The following is an 18,445-nucleotide window of genomic DNA, read 5'->3' as shown; positions in this document are numbered from 1 at the left end:
TGATATCAGAGTTGCTGGTGGTCCGAAAAGACTGAAGATACCACTCAGTATGTTTGCGACTGCCGCACTGGATGTATCCTTCAACTTGCGAACGATTGGATACTTTGAATGGTAGTCGGTCACTAACAGGTATTCTTCCTTGTTGAAAGTAAACAAGTCAGTTCCAAGCTTCGTCCACGGCGAAGTTGGTATGTCGTGAGGTTGCAAGGGTTCTCTTTGTTGCTTGACCTGATTTTCTTGGCAGGCGTAGCAATTCTTTGAGATTTGCTCAATGTCTTTATTGATGTTCGGCCAATACACGGTTTCCCTTGCTAGTCTGCGGGTACGTTCAATACCTTGATGACCCTGATGAAGTTGATTCAGGATGTCTTGTCTGAGGTCTGTGGGAATGATGACTTGATTGCCTTTGAAAAGTACACCATCTGATACTCCGATTTCATCGCGGTATGGCCAAAATGTTCTGACCTCTCTAGGTATTTCCTTGATTGTGTCTGGCCAACCATTCGTGACGATTTGCCACAGAGCTCGCAAGGTAGGATCTCTCGACGTCTCTTGTTGCAGCTCATTTCTCTTCTTTTGTCCAAAGAAGATAAGGTCAATCTGTGATATGTCGATTTCCTCACAGATCTCTTCCACATTGACATCAAGGGGAACGTCTTGATTCTTGCTTGGATTAGGCATTCTGCTCAAAACATCTGATATGATCATCGATTTGCCTGGCTTGTACTTGACATCATAGTCATAGCCTTGAATTTTGATGAGAAGTCTCTGCAAACGTGGTGGCGCACATCTCAGTGGCTTTCTGGTGATCATCTCTAAGGGTTTGTGATCAGTTTGGACAGTGAACTGGTTTCCGAACAGGTATGTGTGGAAACGTTGTATTCCAAACACGAGGGCTAGCGTTTCTCTCTCTATGTTGGAGTAGTTAGCTTGTGACGATGAGAGAGACTTTGAAGCAAATGCGACAGGTTTGCCTTCTTGCATCAAACAAGCTCCTAGGCCTTTTGATGATGCGTCGACTTCTAGGATCGTTGTCTTCCTTGGATCATAGTACTGCAAACAAGATTCTGCAGAGATCGCTTTCTTGAGTTCGTTGAAGGCATGTTGATGATCGTCTTGCCATGTGAATGGCACATCTCGCTTCAGTAGTTCACGTAAGGGTGATGCCTTTTCAGAGAAGTTGGCGATGTGTGGAGCGAGATAGTTAAGAAGACCAAGGCACTTCTGTAGATCTTCTTTGTCTTGAGGTGTTGGCATGGCATGAATGTCTTCAATCTTCTGTGGATCAGGGCGGATGCCATCTCTGGTATATACAGAGCCGAAGAAGTTGATGCTGTAAGTTTTGATGATACACTTCTTACTGTTGAAGACAAGTCCTTCTCTTTGGGCAACTTCCATCAGTCTGTGGAGGTTTTTGTCATGCTCTGCCTCGGTACGTCCAACAACTGCAATATCATCAGCGATACAGATGCATCCATCTACTTGACCAACGATACGGTCCATGTGTTGCTGGAACAAGTCTTGGCTGACAGAAAGTCCGAAAGGTAGGCGTGTGTAGCAGTATCTGCCAAATGGAGTACGAAAAGTTGTCAGCTCCTGGGATTCTTTGGATAGGTGAACAGACCAATATCCGGATTTCGCGTCGAGCTTAGAGAAATACTTTGCTCCGGAGAAAGCTGGGTTGACCTCTTCAAGAGTTGGAATCTTGTGGGGACATCGTTTGAGATTCTGGTTTAATCTCCTGGGATCTAGGCATACTCTCAAGGATCCATCTTTCTTGAGAACTGTAGTAATCGAACTACACCAGTCGGTGTGCTGGTCAATTTGTCTGATGATGCCTTGCTTCTCCATTGAGTCAAGCTCAGACTTCAGTTTGTCTTTGATGTGGACGCTGCACTTTCTTGGAGCATCAATGGTGGGGACAGCTCCTTCTTTGACATGTAGTGTTGCTTCTCCACGAAAGTTACCAATACGATCAAACTGGTCCGGATAGAGCACTTGCAGGTCCTTGACAGATTTCAACGGAGACGGTCTGTTAGTTGGACTACGACTCTGAGGGTGCATCTCATGGATTGTTACCACGTGTAACTCACTGCACATAGGTAGTCCAATTATCACTGGTCCTGAGACATCGACCACGTAGAAAAGTTGATCTCTCCACTCGGAGTCTTTGTACTTGCACGTGATCTGAAGGGTGCCCAAACAATGTATCGGGGAACCGTTGTATGCGGTAAGACGTGCTGAAGTCGGGTGTACAACTGCTTGCCACCTGCTTCCATACATGGCCTTGATTGTCCGTAGAGGGAGTGTATTTCCACTCGCTCCGGTATCGACCTTTGCATGTAAGATGTGTTGTCCACGTTTGCTGGGACAGATAATTCCAATCTTCACGAATGCTTCTTTCTGATGCACAGAATCGATAGATGCATCTAGGTCGTTTCCCAGTACGATAGTGTTAAATTCCTCAAAATCTTCCTGGGTTTCTCCTTTTGGCTCTTTGGAGAATTCGGCTACATTTTGTTTGGTTGGCTGCCTGGTGGGTGTCTTCTGTCTTCGTGGTGAAAAACTGCGGTTACCACCTTGGCGTCCTCTGCTTGGACTTCGTCCTCGAAGCACTTTTCCGTGTTTTGTCTTTCTGCAGCATTTAGCCCAGTGTCCTTTGGAACCACATGCTTTGCAAATGTCTCTGTAGGCTGGACACTTTCGTGGTGGATGATTCAAATTACAGTTACCACACTTCTTGCGTCTATCTTGGTTATGTGATAGAGCATCTACGTTGCTTGCGGAGGAGTCGATCGAACGAAGACACTGTTTGCCTACGGCTATGGCTTCGTATTTCCTGCCTTCATCAAGGAGGTTTGCTATCTTGTAGCCTTTGGGTTGGTCTAGAAGATCTTTCTGGAACGCCTCGATAGGTGTAGACGCAATGACTAGCTCTGTCACGCGTTCTGAGAGCTCATTTTCGGTAAAGTCACACTCTTTGGCTTTACTCCGGCATCTATTTACAAATTCGTCGATAGTTTCATTTGCGTGTTGACGATATCGCATCAGTTCCAGTCTGTGGATGCGAAAATTTAGCTTGACTTTCAGCTGACCTTCAAGAGTAGACCACAACATTGCAGGTTTTTCTTGATCCTCACTGGATAAACCGGATGCGTTAATTCTACGCAAACCTTCATTTCCTACTGCAATTTTGATTTTGATTGCTTGCTTCTTTGGGTCTTGGACATCGTTGTCTTGGAAGCATAACTCCATGCGTTGTTTGAATAACTTGAATTCTTCCGGCACATCAGCACTATTCCAATTCATTTCTGGATACTTTGCCATCGTGCGTTTTGATTTAGATTGAGTTGGAGATACAAATGATACAATGCTTGATATCAACGTCACACTGTGCAAACTTATACGGCTGAATGGTTACAGATATAGTTTACAAAGTAAACAAATCAAGAATAGTTTGGAAACACAGAAATATATGACACAAAGTCACTCCTGATATACATGTATCAATAATGTACACTCTCCAAAATACATCGAAACATGTCTAGATGTCAATATTACCACAGTAATACACAGATGCATATGAATATGTCAAAACATTCATGTACACAAATAACGAATGTATGTAATTGTCCACACGCAAGTGTTCAAATGTCTGAGATAGTTTACTGAATTGTACTAATTCTCATCTCTTTTATCTGGTTGCATATGGATTCACTCTCAGTCTGGATCGTGCCGTGTCTTGATTGTCCGTCCTCGCTACGTTGTACATGTAGCTTGCAGGGTAGATGAACTGCGATAACGGGAAACTGCGTATGCTCTGTCAGAAATATCCTTCCGCTGAGTGATGGTCCAGGTAGAAGCAATGATGTCGCAATACACGTTGCTATGCCGATAAGATAAACACATTTCTGGCCAGTCCAGGATAATACGCGTCTATCTGCGTCTTCTATTGTTATGTCAACAATGGATGTCAATGGATACGGTGCGCTCAGGTAATGCGAACTTGGTCTATTGTTACGTCAACAATGGACGTCCTTGGATGAAACGCTCGGGTATTGCGCGTACTTGGATACGGTGCGCGTCGATAATGCTTGTTTACAGAACTGCAACTGTCCAATGTGGCGAATGTCAGTGATACGTGCGACGAAAATATTCTGACAACATTTTGTGCGAACTACACAGCTATATCTAACGATGTAGAAACGAATATAGAATGCTCTGCAAAGCGTTCATCAATCCGATGATATGTATTCGTATCGTTATTCGTTGATGAGCAGCATGGATGATAAAATAATCGGTTTATTCACGCACAGTGTTACTCACAAGACGAGTCGTTCAGCTAGTCCATGCACGTATCTGCAGTAGACGTAGACGTGTTGTGCGCAGTGTCCTCTTGGGCGGTTTCAGCACAAGTCACTCATGATGAATTTCCCTAAGAAAACTTTAGTTCCGTGCTGTTTTGGCATAAATCCGTGTCTGCACCGCTGCCACCATGTTGTAATAGTGGACCAGATTCAATGATGAACAGAGGACATAGTTGTTTAACGATAAAATGAACAACTTTAATCCACTATCACAAACTAGCGTCATGTAATGACTGCTACTCTGACCGTATCACTCAAATATAGAATACATGGAATATGCGTACACTTGTGATAAATGTAGTGCGGTCACATAACACAACACTAACCTCTGATGAATCGCAAGTTCATCTTCCACACATTCTTGCAGAGTATTAGCTTTCATAGCAAATTTGGGGGATTGTGTCCATTTGTATATTTCTTCAAACTAGTGACAATCATTGCCAAGTTTGAAGAAAATCTGACAATGCATTTCCAAATAGACAAATTTTGTCCCAGCCCCAGGGAAAGGCATTGCTTGGATCTGAAAGAAAATCCCCAAAATGAAGAAAAAAATAAAAAATAAATAAATAAAATAAAACATTTAAAAAAAGAATAAAAGTGCAATCACGAATGTATTTACTGATACACAGCACTTGATAATTTCTGGTTCTAATGACAAATATTTAAAAAAAAAAGATTCTCTAATCATGGTGTTTTGGTGTGACCTGGGTCCCACAAGTGCTCATGGTGTCTGTTTGATGAAATAATGATTTACAATTACACCTGCCCAGTTTGGTGAAAATTTGACAATATTTTTTACAAGATGATGAACGTGCAAGAAATTGCACCCTAATATGGTACTGGCACCAAGGGTGCCACCTCTGGATCTGCCACAGACAAGCTTGGAAATACACTCACTAAAATTTGGGTGCTCTGGTGGAGGGCATGGCACCCATCTGTTCAATTTCTATCACCCTGGTGAAAACACCTGTCAAGTTTGCCGACAAATTTGACAATGTCCTTTCAAGACAATGAAAATGTGAATATTGGCCTCTTCTTTGTCCCACCCCCCCCCCCCAACTGGACCACATGAGCACCCCTCAATTTGACATGAACAAACTTGAAACAGCATAAACAAACATACTTACTTTGATATAGCATTTTAGCTCTATCTTTTTGGTTTTATAGATGTATCTTGTTTTGATTTGATTAATTTATGTAAGATTCTCTAATATAAAGGTTATGGACCCCCTGGGGAATATAGTAACCATTTGTACAAAACATATTCTGTCATCTCAGCAATGGATGCCTGCTAAGTTTGGTTAAAATTCAACCATGCATTATGAGGAAGATGACAATTTGACAAGATGGCCTTTAAACTGCTACCCCCCACGCCTTTACATATCATATATACACACACATTCAGGACCTCGAGAAGGACACCCCTGGATTTGGCATGAACAAACTTGAAACCACAGTCAACAATGGGCTTGATATTTTTAACATTAACTTACCTGTGTCACATGTGGTTCTAGTGAAGATTTGTAAAGATCCCTCGATTTCAGGGATTTGGGGCCCACTGGGGGCCCCAGGGGAGCTTTGTGCCAATTTGAACAAATTGAGATCCTACCACCCTAAGGGAAGCCAAGTTTAGTGAAAATGTGTTGTGGGGTGTTCTAAAAGAAAAATGGTACAAATTGAATGGGGGGGGGGGGGGGGGGACAAAAAAGAAATTGCACACAATGCCAGATGCCAGAACAAGGCATGCCAGGACAGCTAGCGAATGGAGTGTGTCGATTCTGCTCCGACCAGCTCCGATTGGAGGAGGAGGAGGAGAAGAGGGAAGGCATCCCTGGGTTTGGACTCACCTTGCCAACCATTGCCGTCCTGGCTCCTAGGCGCGCAGCCATCACACACTGATTTGCCCCTTTGCCTCCAAACCCAGTACTGAATCTATGGCCATGGATGGTTTCTCCTGCCCTCGGAAACTGTGATACATAGCTGCACAATGGATAGAGACAGAAAGAAATATTCAAAGTAAAGATAGAATGATGGAGATACATAGATAGGTAGAGAGAAAGATATATAAATAGATATATGAGAGATAGAGAGAAAGATAATGAGAGAGAGAGAGAGAGAGAGAGAGAGAGAGAAAAGTCTATCTTATACAAATTCCAGTTTTTTGAGACATGTTCTGACAAACAACTTGTCCAGAGTATAAAATACATACATATGTAACACTAGGGTGGTTGCAACCTTTGAATGTTTTGCACACTACTTGTCGCTTTCAGGAAAATGGATCTATTTACATTATTGTTATTTTCTTCCTTCACATCTTTGCCTACTTCAATAATTTCCACAAGGAGTGGCTGGGCAATTCACTTGCTCTCGGTGGGGTGGATATGATACAAATTTTCCCCGAGATACCAACGCCAAAACACAATGTCAGAAAGCATGCTGGAAAAACATGCTTGTTGCATGAAGATCACTATCCTTTTTCTTTCTCTGCCTCACCAGAGGCAAAAGTCCTTTAATTTCATGTCCAACAACCTCTATTTTCTGCTTGGATGCTAATCGAAAAAGAAAAATTGTGTAGAAGCATTGGATCTGGGATGTGTTTGAAGTATAAACACAGAAACATTCCATCGAGAATGTCTGCATGCAAACATTTTTGTGCAAAGATGATGCTGACCTGGTGATAGCAGATAGCAGATTGTGGGTATGAGAATAGTGCATATATGTGTATGCTTTTGTGTGTGATCACAATGCCCCCCCCCCCCCCAAAAAAAAAAAAAAAATGGTTATAAATGCAACTTGTATGACTTGGCAGTCACACTTTGTTTTGAAAACTAGTGCAAGGGTACATACAGTCTGTAGAGGTATACATTTAATGTCCAGTGGAATTATGCGCTCATTATTGGGATGAACGTTGCAAATACAAATCAGCTAATAATCTGGATCAAACTATTCTTGCAGACTGTTACCTATTGACAGAAGAACAAGGCAAACTGAAGAGGCTGGGGAGGGAGGGGGCTTCAGGAGGCATGGTATCCCTTTGAATTCTATCACACTTGCAAAAATACCACATTTGTAGAAAATACTGACCATGCATTTTTAATAAGAGGATCAAAGTGTAAATTCCCAGATCACTTTACGTCATTACAGCTAAACCCATGCTTAAGCGGTAGAATCCAGGCTGCCTGCACAAGCAGCGCTAGCTTCACATCTCTCAAACGTGGTAGTCTACCGCCAAAAGCGGTAGAGTTGGCAAACACTGAATCAATCTACACAGGAATAGACCATGTGGGATATGACACCAACAGCCATTATCAGACATCGAGAGGGATTATACCCAGTAGCAATTCACCGGAATGGTCACTCAATCATCATGCAAGTGTCAAGTATGAATATCAAAATGTATATGTGTCAAAATGCCTTGCCATTAAGGCATCAAACCCTGCTGCAAGAACATGTGCAGGCAATATTGATCTATACAACCCATCTCATTTTTACCTAAACATGTACACCACAAACTCCACCATTACTGATGAGCTTTTAATAATCAATCACTTTCAAGGTCAATCAAATAATACGACTAGAGGAGCAGTCTGAGAGCGCGAATCTCCGCCAAGCAACTAATTATTACCAATGATCTTGCTCTTCCATAGAGATCAGTGATTTCCTTCCATACGTATGCATGCTGAAAATCGCCCGATTTTCCAGTATAGAAGCCTTTTGTTATGTCACAAACCCTCAGTTGCACGGTGCGCCCCACCCTAGCAGAAACTAGAGCACACACTTCAGTGTGCATATGAAAACCCCCAAAATGCGTAGCTTGAACTCCCAAGGCCATTGACCCTACCTGCCAAAATATTGAAAATCCTTCATAAAATCCATAAAAATTTCCAGATCACTATGAAAATTTAATCATCTATTCCTTGTGTCATTCTCAAACTTTCCTGCAAGTTTCATCCAAATCCGTTGCCAACTTTTTGAGTTGTTTTACACACGGACAAACAAACCAACAAATGCCTAAGAAAATGTAACCTCCTCCTCAATTAAGTCTAGTACTAAAGTATCAAAGTGTACTTCCATCAACTCATCCCCCTCAATGACCTATTCTACATACCAGGTACCTGATCCAAGCAGAGCATGGTATGATACTATCATACACTAATCATCACAGGATAACTTGTAAAGTATGACCATGAGGCATGCATGATCTGAGCTAGAAAGTCCCATAGATTAAAAACTAACTTTACACCAGCTGACGATTCCCTACAAGTGTACCTCCCCCCTCCCTTCCAAGAATCTGCCCCTCATTAAACTCATGAGAGTACTATAGTATCTGCAAAATCTGCTAATTTTCATAATGGAGTATTGATGTGATCAGGGACCCTTCCTTATTTTCATAATGGATAGTGAATTGATCAGGGACCAGACTCCCTCTTCACTGTACAAGTGACTAATCCACATTACTGAGCATGCACTTCAGTCACTTCAGCCAAAACACAACCCCAGAAAACATGCAAACAAAAACATAGTTTAACAGGTGGATCATCCTTATCCTTTTTTTATCTTTGCCTTTGTACAAGAGGCAAAAGTGCAACCACTATATTATTGATGTCCAACTACCCTAATATGCTGTTTGGATGCTAACTGCAAGGGAAAGAATATACCGTACGGTACTATAAAAGTGGATATTTTCGCGCGACTAATTTTTCGCGCTTGGACGGGCAAGAAGAGTTTCGCGTGTTTTGAATTCTGCGGAATCAAGACATTGTACAAAGGAACATATATGGCAAGCAAAAATATTCACGTGCTTTTATTTTCGTGCTAGTTTCTGGTTGCGCGAAATGCGCGAAAATTTCAACACCGTGAAAATTTCCACTTTTATGTAGAACTGTAGGCCCTACATGTAAAAGCACTGGATCTGGAATGCATTTTTTTTTTAAATTAAAGGAGAAGTTCACCTTAAAGGGATCGTATAAAGTTGTGGTTGAGACCTAACTTTGGGTTTCTAACATTTTTTAGTGAGATAATGAGAGACCTCTAGTGAAATATGAAAGAGAATGTACCGGTACTAGGCGGTAGCAATATCAGCTCATGAATAATATTTGAAAAAAAAAATTACATCTTGAATCAACTTCTATTGAAGAAAACTGCAACAGAAAAGATACTTTGTGTCAGTGGTAGAGAAAAATGCATCGCATATATTGGGGTGCGATGTACCAGGAAAATTACTAGTATTCCCTACTCATATAATTGGGTGAATCAATCTTTGAGTCTGGAAACTCTGTCCCTGAAGAACTATGAAGGGGGGGGGGGGGACTTTCGCATATTTACAATAACTTGATAATGGGTGCAACCGTGCATGCAATGGAAATTTGCAGGAAGGAACTCAAGCCCAATATGATGCATGTAACAGAAACCTGCTAACATGTGGCTATGCACACAGCTGCATGTGCTCCAATCAAACCAAGGTGCCATGACTCCAGATAAAGGGAACATGTGGATGTTGATGGAAAACGGTTCAGACATGGGCAATGGGGTACACTAAATTACTTTGAATTTACACAGTGTGACCTTTATCACATGCAGGATCAATAAGTCCTATCTGCTCATCAAGGTCCCATTATAGTCATACTATACACAAAGCTGTCACAAAGTGAGATGCCTCACTTCGCACAGCGTTTGGTCGGATCAAACTGAGGTCCAGGGGGGTGTTTCATCAACGTTTGTCAGCGCTGACAACTTAAATCACCATAGTAACAGTCACTGACCAGAGCATCTCAGCCAATCAAATCCAAGGATTTTGCTGAAATCGGTCAGCGCTGACAAACATTGATGAAACACCCCCCTGTATGAAGCTAGCCCGACCAATAACTGCGACCAGCCCCAACGCGTAGCATAATAACTGTATACGAGGAGCGCCCCGGGGTTAGCCTGACTAGATGCCGTGCGATACTTGTGTAAAGCAACAGGGTTGTGTATACTAGTAGCATGAAGCAAGCCTGGACTCCCAGCCATGATATAGAGCTCTTGGTATATTCACTGCCATGACAATGAGGAATGTAATGAGTACCATATGCCAAACGAACAAAGGTGGGTATGAATTAATACCACATTGGCACATATGCACATAGGGTCACATGCTGGCATGTGGTGACTACATGACATTACTTGTGGATATAAAACAATCGAAAAAGAGGGTAAGGTTTACCAGCTAGTAGCTAGACTAGGCATTGTGTTTGTAAATTTACTCTACTCTACTCTCTACATTAGGTAGGCCTACATCGATTGATTGATCATAGACAATACTAGTTTATAAAATGGTCAGATGGTACATCATCTGCAAATGTTGGTGGAATTGGGGTGGGAAGTGGGGTGGCATTTTCTTCTTCTTCTTCTGATTAAATTAAGTCTGCCTCCTTCAATAGACTGAAGATTCTTGCAGACTGGTGCTATTTACATTATAATACACTTTATTTACAGATATTTACAAGCACATAGAAAATTTGACGAAAACAACTAGCCACTGTGATCAACCGTTAGACGGTTTCGAAATGATCCCACAGATCAAATGTCAGACGACAGGGAATTCCAGTTCCTTACAGTTCTTGGGAAGAACGAATGGCGATGCGATTCAGTTCTCGAATATGGTACCTGATGTTGCGAGGCTCTTGTTAACTGAGTAGCCTGTTTGATAATATAGTCCTGTGCTGAAAGAGGAGTAAGATTATTGTGTATTTTGTACATCATAATTAGCCTGTCATTTTCTCTGCGCTGTTCCAGAGTGGTCCAATCAAGTTCTTGTAGCATTTTGGTGACACTTGAGGTTTTTAAAGAAAGGCAAACAAAGCTAAAAATATAAAGCCATGATCATATAAAGCCATGTGCTGTGCTGGAGTGCTCTTGAAGTTGAAATTGCACACAGCAGGGATAAGAATTACGATTGCGAGAGGGACACACCCCCTCAATTGAAATGGCTAGACTAATTTGTCTTTAAATACTCCTAGAACCACAACAAAATAAACATGAAAGTACAGAAAAACTTATTCTCTAGTTACCTAATAAGGTCTGTGTTACAAGATCCTACGACAAGGACATCTACTTGACCTTGGTAGTTCTGGGGATCCATGCTGTATTTGGTGATTTTGGTGATTTTGGATACGAATCTCTGCGGACAATCCACCACCGAATACGTGTACTAGTATTGTACGGGGTCTGTGCGCAGCGAAAATCTCCCAGCGGCCGGCCAAGAGCTACCACCGGGAAACGTTCCCGAGGTTTTCAAGTGACATCTCGCTTTGTAGCAGCGATAGTTGGCCTCACGCACACATGGGCCGCAGAGAGAGTTTAACAACCTCGCCACCAAACACACAGAACAGCTGTGTAGCCTTGAAGTACAGGGTGATGAATTTCATTATGTTCTGGTATGCCCGTTTTTCATTGACGAGCGTAGGGAGTATGTTAAGCGTTACTACTACCGCAGGCCTAATGTCGTCAAGTTAAATCAGTTATTTAATGTTAAGTCTATCAAGCAACTAAAGAATCTTTCAAAATTTTGTAAAATCATCATGTCAAAGTTCAAGTAATTTTCTTTTTTATTGTAAACTTATGTACATACATGGTAGCTAAGACTTCATTTTTTTTTAAAGATTATGTTTAGTTATTAGTCCGTATAGGTATTTAATTTCAAACAATTCTTGCCTTTACTTGCTTGCTGTTAGAGCTTATACTTATACATGTATATATATATATATATATATTTTTCTTCTTTCTTATGTATTTTTATATTTGCTGTAAAGTACTCATTTGTAGAATACTCATTTGTATTTCTTCCATGCCCCTGAAGGGGCCGTTCAAGAAATAAAAATCACTGTATCACTGTATCACTGTAGCTGTCGATGTACAGGTCGTTGTTATTGTTGCAGTCGTTGTTGTTGCCGTTTGTTATCAATAAAGTTTTTAAAGCGGGTGTGCAGCTCAGTGAGGGGGGCATCAACCACGCTGTGGTTCCAACAGTCTCTAGTAGGTAGTGTGGTGTGTACAGGTCTTCGGAATAACGAACCTTCGGAATAATGCCACAAATGTTCGGATTAACGAACCCTTTTTCATTAATTTCGGATTAACGAGCCTCTAGGTATAGTGAATTTGTGTGTTTCGGATTAACGACCCTTCGGAATAACGAACCTTCGGAATAGCGAACCTTCGGAATAACGAACAGCACCCGTTGAAAAGATAGCACGAGAGAGCTGAGCATCTAGAATCCGCTAGACCTCAAGAGCTTGACCCCGGCTGCAAGGAACTTTTTGCGCACATCAACTTGGAGTGGGCGTTGCGTTGCTAGGGGTTTCAGGCGGGAGAATCTCCAAATCAGAAGGTGCTTTGGGTTGGAGTCTCTGAAGTGGCACCAGAATTATGAACTGGGCCCCCATTTTTAAAAACCTGTGGCGACGACTATGGTCGGTCTTGCTATATGCATTTTCTTCTTGTTTCCAAGACAAATTCGAATGTCTGAAAACAGCATGTCTAAGAAAAATAGAGTCAAATTCAAAGGTCCAAAGCCTGTTGCAAGGTTGCATTTCTAGATACGTGCTCATTATTGGTCGGAAAGGTGAAACGTTTCTACAATAATGACATTATGGGATGTCACACGAAAAGGTCTAAATTTGAACTTAATTTTCTAAGAGCGTATACGTGCCAATCTCCTCCCCCCCCCCCCCAATATACCAAACCATGATGGATATGGCCTTTGGGAGTAGTCACTTGACTCACTTTATCTTTAATTAAACATGAAAATCAGTTTTGTTCACGGATCCTTCTCGCTAAGGGATAGAGGTTTGTTCGAACCTCCCCCCGGCCCCCCATCATAGTAACGGGCCTGAATAATTTGTTTACATAAGCGGACAACATTTATATGTATATAAATTGTATAAAGGCCTCTAATAGTCGTTTATTTGGCAATAGTTAAATTCGTGGTCAATACCTTCACTTTTTCGACATACTTATAGTCCATGGCGTGCGCCCCATTTTCGAAAGTAGGGGGGCACTTCCGGGTTTTATCAGCCGACAAGTAAAAAAAAAGAACAAAAAAAAAAAAAAGAGGTCTTCAGCCCATAGAACAAACGCCTCACAGCTCTCAAATGCTTTATTCTATTTTTTTTTCTAGTGCCACTTCCGGAGTAAAAGGCTCCCCCGCCCCCGCCCTTGCCCCCGCCCCCGTTCCGCCGGTCCAGTAGTCTGTCTGCAAAAAAAAAGTTCCCCAAAATCGTTATGTCTGAGATTAACACGAGCAGCGGTTTCGTGTGTGTGTTTGTGTTTGTGTGTGTGTGTGTGTGCTTTTTTCCTAGGAACGACCTCTGCGATTAAAATGTCCCTTTATCTTGTACTATACCTGCTTGATTTATAGCAGTTTGTTCATACTGTATAGACCTATACATGTATTATACATATAACTATAAAGTCATTTTCCCTATCTTCCAACCTTCGTTCATATAACTATACTATTCAATGTTATTCCACTTACAAGCCTTTTTCTTTTTCATTCCCAATCAAAATCCTAGAATGTTTGAGACTATAATGCTTTACTCGGATAGCAGCAGTTTGATTTTTGTTATTGCGGGGTGAATGACCTCGAACCGCGCTTTCGTGTCGCTATCACATAATAGTTAAAACCCCATAGGCCCTATATTATTCTGATAAGTAGGCCTATACAAGTAGAGGTTATCAAGACATATCCCTCTTGCATCGCAGTGCATGTAATACTATTCGCAAGATACCGAGTTTGCAAATATGCATGTATATTCATTGAGTTTTCGTATGTCATTGAGTTCTTGGGTTGAAAGGCATGAAGGGAAAGATGTTATTGTATATTAGGCCTTTCGTGTACGTCAGAATAATTTTCCATTCCTTTCGTGCAACTTCACCTACCGATACAGAGGTAAGCCTATAATACACACTTTTTTGTCTTAATCTGATCACTTTGTGTGGATCCTTTTTGGGTGGAGACAGGTTAAGAATGAAAACAGAGCTAATCTTTTTCTTTCCAGCGAAAGAATCAAGTAAATATTATGCCATGTATGGGACACCATTATTTTTCACGATTGAATTATTTCAAGAAAGATTAACTGAGGATGATAGAGAATCTGTGAATACTCTACAACACGTACCGCATGCACGTCTCACTCTGTTAGGGTTGTGATAGGGTTTGAATAGGTTATTTTGATGTGAGGATTATAGGATTAGGGTTAGGTTTATGTTTGTGAGTAGAATTTATGTTTGGCTTAGCGTGCAGATTTCATTGGAGTAATTGTCGCAGGAGCAAATGTCATGGAACCTCCTTTATCTGTCATCGTTTGTCCATAATGTCTCTATCTCTGTCTTTTACCTCGGTTTTGTATCTTCTTTTACTAATAATACCGCATAATTTATTATGGCACATCATAATTGAATCACACTAGTCACAATGCCTTACAGTTAGAGAGATGCACCCAGCCTGTTCAAGATCGCATCGTCACTGTTCTTTGTACTTACGTATATATATAATATATTCCTGGAAATAAATGTCATTGAACTGAACTGAACTCTATACCTGAATAAGAATGTCTTCAAAGTAAAGATGGAAAGAGGCGAGATTATGATGTGATCTCTCTTAGTGTTTTGTGAAAACAACTTCTTTATGGCTACATTTTGCCAAAACAAAACAAAAAAAAAGAGTGAAAAAAGGATGGAGATTGTGTATCAGCAGCTAAGTTTGATGTTGCTGCGGTAAGCGACCATACGCTGTAGCAACTGGCAAGCCGCAAAGTGATATCCTTTAGGTAAAGATTAGTCCACTTTTATACTTTTACACTTTTATAGCACAGCACTGCTATAGCCTCACAAGTACAGTAATATTTGGAAGAGTGGCGTATAGCGTCGTGGTAGCTCCCTGTTTACCGAAAGGATGCATTGAGAGCGTCAGATTTTGTGTTGTCAACGATAACAGGCATGATAGTCATACAATGAAACCAACAATGGCATGAATAATGATAATAATCATGATAATGATCATAATAATTTTGAAATTGCCCAAGACGAGGAGAAGGAGAAGGCTTGAATGGACCATTAGAAAAAAAACAAATAGTCGGAAACAATTATATAAAATTATTATACGAAGAGTTTACTCGCAAAACGAGTTAAGCGCTAATTATAAACATTTTATTTTTGTAAGTACATTTTTATTGTATTTTAAGATTCATCATCAGACAGAGCAAAATGAAGCCTTTCCAGCAATACCTCACTTGTAACTAAGGAATATTGTTAAAATATTTGACATTCTCTGATAATTTGTGTTGTTTTTTAATAGTTTCAATCGCAAACAAGGCGAACGTCTCATGAATGGAGCTAACTTATTTTGCGATAAAACTCTTTATTATAACAAAACCATTATGAATTCTTGTCCTATTCAGTTATTGGGTCGAAAGCCATTAAATACAGGAGGATTTATATGAATCATGTTTTTCTGTTACGGGTTTTGGATGGTTCAGGAATTACCTGTACAGAAAACAATCCTCATGATTTGATTTCATTCATATTGTTGCTGCATTTTTCACCAAGTATATACAACGTAACAAACAACTTTCCAATACTAATCATGTTATATCCAACACAAAATGAATAGATAATCATTGAATGTACCAATGATGAAATATTGTACATAGTAAGTAATAATCATACCCCCCCCAAAAAAAAAAAAAAAAGATAGTTGGAAAATCATTGAGTGTTCATTCGAATTAATACAAACAAAATGCAGGAAACCATAGTCTTAAGCTGAAGCTTGAATTTTTTGACCGTCTCTGGAAAAGCATATGGTTTATACTACGTTACAAATCGTTTAATACATTATCTAATTATTGTGTAACGGAGTGGGGTATTACGATACAAGACATGCGTGAGTGCAAAGGTGAGTTATCACAGATAGGGTGAAAGTGTATAATATGTGCAGTATTGTTGTTTCATTATTGTTGACGATATAAAAACAATATGCCTATATTAGGTATGTTTATGCATGCATAATGTATGGACACGAGTCATGTAATGTAACATTATTATGTGGTAGAACGAATATCTTGGCAAATATGAATTCAATGAAATATATGGTAATACCATGGTATTACAGTGTATAACAAAATCAGTGCTTAAAGGTAACATGAACTATAGTTTAGAGATAATTCCGACACTAAATTATAGATATTGAACTAAAGATCTAACTCATATGAGCATACCAGCTTAAATTTTCATCAATAACTACTCTAAGAAATTTGGAATGTTGTTCCTGTTGAATAAAATGGTCATAATAAATATGCTATCATAATTGTGGCAATTTCTGTATAATGTACTTGTATCTACATGTGCAGCTGTACATACTGTACGACGTATTGTATGTGGATGAGAGCTTGTATGATTGTATTTGTTTAATGTATTTTTTGTTGTGTTGTGAACCAATGAAAAACAAATTTCTATTTTCATGATTTTTCATGAACAGCTGAGGTAATGAATACTCATGGCATATCGTATTATTATCATAATGGTTATCATACTTCCACATTTTATGAGAGAAATTAGAAATGTGCCGTTTTCATGGGGTACTTGCCCCCCCCCCCCCGTTTATAAATATTGAATGCCTATTCTAACGATGTCCTCTCATATTCTGTTTGATAATGAAAATGTTTTTTCTTTCTTTCTTTCTTTCACAAAAATTCATACAAGCTAGCATCATCAACAGAGGGCGGCAAAGCATGCTCACTGCGGTTGGTTGCTGGAAGATATTAGTCAAGGCTCGGTCACAAATGCCTTTACGAACTGCTACGAACGCCGTACGAACGATTTTTAGACAATTTCGTAAGATCTTCTTAGGAAGGCCGTACGAAACCAGCGTTCGTAGACCGTTCGTAAGTTAGTAGCCTGGTCGATGGTCTTGTCCAAGATTTTTTTTTTTTTTTTTAACTTCGTACGAAACCCTCTCTTCGCAAGGCGGATGTACGAACGCCGTGCGAACATCGTAAGAAATACGCAAGATTTTGCAGGGTCGAGAGACAATATTCTAGAAGCCTTAGATTCTTACGATGATTGTAAGAACGCCTTAAGTCGTTCATAGAGGGCTCTTTCGTCTTTCGTAAGAATGCCTTACGAACGGAGATTCGTACGGCGTTCTTACGAACAATTCTTCCGGTTTGTAAGGCGTTCGTAAGGGACTCGTAAGGCGTTGGTACACAATATTAATGTGCAACTGTCGAGTTTTAAGGGTATAAAGCCTAATGTGCGAAGTTCAAATCTTCACTTTGTTCTAGGTGTTCGACCAGAAAGCATTTCTGTTAAATATGGGACCAACAGGGAATGCAATCAAATGGAAAAGAGGGAAGGGGAAGAAAAGAAAAGAGGGAGATGAGGAGGAAGAAGCGAGAGGGGAGAGTTGGAGCAACAACCTCCTCCTCTACTTGCAGATGCAGCTGCAGTTGTACTCTCCTTGGCACTACTGCCATCTTGAAGTATAAAATCTTCAACTGTTACAGAATTTTCGACAGGACACGGCAGCGTATGTTTAACAACCCGACAAAATATACAAAAAAAAAAAAATCGTAAATCTTCTTACGAATGACTTGAGAGTGCCGTGAGTTGCACGTACGACCATCTTACGACAAAAAGAAATCGTAAGATGGTCGTAAGTCTGACGAAAGAATATCTCAAATTAGTCATTCTTACGAAAAACGTAAGAATTCTAGGGCCATAAATCATTTCGTTTCTCTGAAAGGTTTTAAGTTGTTCTTACGAATTAAACAGCGTTCGTACGAAATTCGTAAGAAGGCCTTCTAAGAATCTGTTCCCCATCTACGAATCTCTACGAACTCCAGAATTCCTACGAACAGTGACATATTTTGTACGAACGCATCGTTCGTACGAACCTTTGTGACCGTAGCTTGAGGTAAATTGTATTTTTTAATAATATGCCAACCGTGACTACTGTTTGGTGTGTGTGTGGGGGGGGGGGGGCGATTTCCTTTATGCAATGTCGCTTTAGAGAATAACTTCAGACAATTTTGAGCGGGGATACC

General features: G+C 40.4%; 1 pseudogene; it reads right to left on the bottom strand.

Moving 5' to 3' along the window:
• The window catches only part of LOC139708219 (ribokinase-like), a 40,478-nt pseudogene extending 28,991 nt beyond the window's left edge, over positions 1-11,487 (bottom strand).
• Positions 11,488-18,445: the final 6,958 nt, after the last annotated feature.

This window comes from Diadema antillarum, unplaced genomic scaffold, assembly GCF_040938485.1.
Source record: "Diadema antillarum isolate AM-2024a unplaced genomic scaffold, OU_Dant_1.0 scf00000036, whole genome shotgun sequence".
NCBI lineage: Eukaryota > Metazoa > Echinodermata > Echinoidea > Diadematoida > Diadematidae > Diadema > Diadema antillarum.
Note: the sequence above shows the minus strand (reverse complement) of the source record. Positions and strands in the feature narration are given on the sequence as shown.